The sequence below is a fragment of the Anser brachyrhynchus genome (genome assembly GCF_964034855.1).
Source record: "Anser brachyrhynchus genome assembly, chromosome: 1".
Lineage (NCBI taxonomy): Eukaryota > Metazoa > Chordata > Aves > Anseriformes > Anatidae > Anser > Anser brachyrhynchus.
The window spans coordinates 194,374,998-194,379,329 of record NC_137694.1 but is presented as its reverse complement, the minus strand read 5'-3'; positions in this window follow the sequence as shown (position 1 = coordinate 194,379,329).

Sequence of the window (4,332 nt, the reverse complement as noted above, 5' to 3'; positions counted from 1 at the left end):
AGCATCAGCAGAGGTAAGGCAACAGGTCCCTCCTGCCAGGGAGGGACCCCGTCCCATGCTGGGTGACTTGAACCAGGTTAAAATGCACTCCCCAGAGGGCTGCTCTGAAGGGCTTCCTCCTTTCCTATTTACTGGGCCATCCTGACAAGCTGCTGCAGAGGTGGGGAGAACCTTCCCTCCCTGCACTGCCATGCTGGGGGCCAGGGAGGTGGCAACAAAACCTAGAGAGGAAGCCTTCTGCCAGGTGGGACCTTTGGGGAAAGGCATAAAGGAGACACTTGCACACATACGGGAGAGATATACCGACTGTAGGGACGTGAAAAGGTTACTGACACACATCTCAGTAGAGGCTGTTCTCTTGCTGGATGACAAGTGTGCAGCAGGTTTGCCTGAGACTGGCACAACACGCTTTTTCCACCAGGGTCCTGATCTTTGGAGTAACCGCATGCAAACACTTATAGCAGAAGCTCTTGGCATATAAGGAGTCTCTCCAGATTTCAGGAGCCCGTATTTTCATTTGTGGGAACAAAAATCACCCATCCTGATGCTAACATATCCCACGGTGTCTTCTCAGGATGGTTATGTACTAGTTTGTCACATCCCAGGCCCCTTCAGGGGAAAAGAGGCAGATGTTGCGTACTCCCATCATTTTGCCAGATCATTTTTGCTGAACAATGGAACTGACCCCTTGTGGAAACCTACTGTGGTAAAGGAATTGATCCCTTGTGGAAACTGACAATCATAAGGCAACTGATCCCTTTAAAAACTGTTCCTCGCCAGGGTATGGCACTTCTCAAAGGAGCGTCACACGAAGACCCCCGGTCCTGCTGATTGCTTTAGCACCACCAGGGTTATCCCGAAGTGGTCCCGGTCCCCTCAGAGACCACCCATGTTTGAAGTACCCTAGGGCTAAAATAAGGGAACGTGGCACCAAACGACCCATGGGGAAGTTTTACTGACAGAAGCTAAGCGAACCTCGTTGTTTATACCAAGACATACTTAAACCTTGCTGTATACAAGAGGAGCTATTCGACCCTTGTTGCTTATAATGGAGACTCTTTGAGCCTTGTGGCTTTACAAAGGGCTGAACGAGCCGTTAACGGCAGCTGTTTGAATCTCGTTATTTAACAAAGGGCTGAGCGAAAGCTACAAGGAAAGGAAAGGACCGCGGCACCCCCGCGGCCTCCAGCACAGTCTCAGCCCCAGTCCCCTCCATGAGGGCGGGCAGCGCACACGCCGCCCCCACGGCTGCGCTAATTACAAGGCAGTCCCCCTCGTCTCCACCCCCAGTCCTCGTCTCGCATGCTAATTACCTTGCATGCGCAGCCTGTTGTTCCAGAACCTTCTGGAAAGGGATAGGGGTGTGTGCAAGGGAGTAGGGGTGCGGAACGGGCGCTAAGGCCTTTCCTTCCTCCCTTGTCAGCACCACAGCTGAAAACGCGCCTCAGATGGTTCCCCGCCTCAGATGGTTCCCCACCTCAGATGATTCCTTAGGAGACTGGCCCCAGAAAAGCACTATCCTGCCTTTGCAGTCCCACTTCTCTGAGCCACTTGAAAACACAGTAAGCCCTCGCAGCACCCAGGCCCTTCCTTCCCCTCTCCCGGTGAGCCATGTTCAGGGGAACCCCCCCCACCCCCAGCAGTCTCCATGACTGGGGGCTCAGCACAGGACAGTGAAGTAGGGCTCAAACAACTCTTGAAAGTGACCAGGTCTTTTATTGGTTGCAAGTGAGAGACTAGCAGGGCCAGCTGCACTAACAGCGTACCTCCGCTTCCCGCCTGTGGGAGAACCACAGTCATGCCCCCCTCCTGTTCCCTGGCTGAAGGTCATCCTCCTCAGGCTGTGCCTGGATGGTCTGCCCCCATTTCTTTTGTGGGTGCTTGTCCATGGGCTGGACATGGTCTTCCTCATGCCTCACCCTGGTGGTCTGCACCATCTTTATTGGTGGGTGTCTGCCCGTGTCCTGGATGTTGTTCTTCTCAGCCGACCCCTCGATGTTTTCGGTGGGTTCCCAACCATTGTTTCCCCATCATCCATCTATTGACACATTCGGGGGGGTTGACCATTGAGGGCATCTATTTCTCGTGTGGATTTTCTCTTTGTTCCTAGTCGAACCATTTCATCCACCTTTTGACGATTTACAGGGGAGATGGCCATCGAGGTCATCCATTTCTTGTGTAGATTTCCTCTTCCTCCCCTGCTGCACCATTTGATCCATCCTTGGATGCTTACGGGGGCGTTGGTAGTTGAGGTCATCCATTTGTAATGTGGATTTCCTCTTCCTCACTAGCTGCATCATTTCATCCAGCCATGGGCGCTTACGGGGGGGTTGGCTATCTAGGTCATTCACTTCTTGGCTGGATTTCCTCTTCCTCACTAGCCGCATCATTTGATTTCCTTGCACCCTGTCTATTCCAAGTCTTCTTGAATTCCAGGAGCAAGAAACTTGGCAAGAGGTCGCCAGCTACAGGGCAGCCCCTTTTATGGGGTGGGTGCCAGCGTACATTGAGGTGACATTGAAGTAGGTGGCAGCTGACATCACAGGAAGCCCCTTCGTGGCAAAGGAGACAGATACTGAGTACCCCCAGGATCATTTTGCTCATCCTTACCACAGATATAAGAAGCAATCTTCTCTGTTTCATCTCCAATTCATCCATCTTACATGGCTCAACAGATGGGCTACTTTGCAGTGGGAGATGGTGCCGATTAGGAGAAACTTCTTAGAAAGAGTGGTTAGGCACTGGAAGGGGTTGCCCAGGGGAGTGTTGCAGTCACCGTCCCTGGGGGTATTCAAGGAAAGGTTGGACGTGGTGCTTAGGGGCGTGGTTTAGTGGGTGACATTGGTGGTAGGGGGATGGTTGGACAAGATGGTCTTGGAGATCTTTTCCAACCTTAATGATTCTGTGATTCTATGAACACCCCCCATGCATTCAGGCCCTTCCCTCCCTTCTCCCTGGGGGCCATGTGCAGAACCCCCAGCTCCAGCAGTCTCCATGACTGCGGGCTCAGCGTGGGACAGGAAAGGAGGACTCAAACAACACTTCAGAGTTCACAGGTCTTTTATTGGTGGCAAGCAAAAGGCAAGCAGGGGCTAGCTGCACTAATGTACTTCTGCCTCCCACCTGTGGTAAATTCACAGTCATTCTCCCCCCTCCATCCCTGGCTGAACATCGTTCTCCTCAGGGTGTGCCTTGACGGTCTGCCCCCATTTTCTTCGTGGGCAGTTGTCCTTGGGCTGGACGCCGTCTTCCTAATGCCTCACCCTGGTGGTCTGCAGCACCTTTATTGGTGGGCATCTGTTTGTGGCCTGCACATTAATCTTCTTATTTTGCATTGTGACTCTTCTCACTGACTTGGTTGGTGGGTGTCTGTCTGTGGCCTGGACGTTGTTCTCAAGCTGCACCCTGCTGGTCTGCGCCAATTCTGTTGGCGGGTGTCTGTCCATGATCTGGACGTTGCTCTTCTCAGGCAGCACTGTGATGGTCTGTGCCAAGTCTATTAGTGGGCATCTGTCTGTGGCCTGGACATTGCTTTTCGCAGGCTGAACTCTGATGCTTTGTGCCAACGCTGTTGGTGGGTGTCTGTCCCTAACTGCCATCGTTTTGTTAATGTCAATGCACGCCCTGATGGTCTGCAAAAACTTTGTCAGGGGGTCCAATTCCATTTCTGCATCATTCACCTTTTGACGCTTATTGGGGGGTTGGCTGTCAAGGTCATCCGTTTCCTGGGTGGATTTCCTTTTTCTCCCGAACTGCACTGTTTCATCCATCCTTAGATGCTTTCAGGGGTGTTGACTGTCAAGGTCATCCAGTTCTTGTGTGGATTTGTTCTTCCTCCCCAGCTGCACCATTTCATCCAGCCTTGGACACTTTCAGGGGTGTTGACGGTTGAGGTTGTCCAGGTCTTGTGTGGATTTCCTCTTCCTCGCCAGCCCTACCATTTCATCCATCCTTGGACGCTTTCAGTGGGGTTGGCCATCGAGGTCATCCATTTCTTGGGTGGATTTCCTCTTCTGTCTAAGATGGATCATTACATCCATCCTTTGGTGTTTGTGTCACACTGCCCAAAGGCTAGCAGACCCTGCCTGATTTCCCTGCACTTGGTATGCTCCAAGTGCCCTTCAAGTGTCGCTGTGGAAGTCCAGAAGTGAGAAACTTAAAGAATAATTGCAGGAACCACCACATCAGCATATAACAGCCTCAACCCTGGAAGCGGAGTGGGGGAATTGCCCTTTTAGACTTTTTCTATTTTCATTGAAAATATTCAATGAAACTGGGTCTAATAAAATTCCATGCGAACTTCTCCATAACTGAATCCATTTTGATTCATTC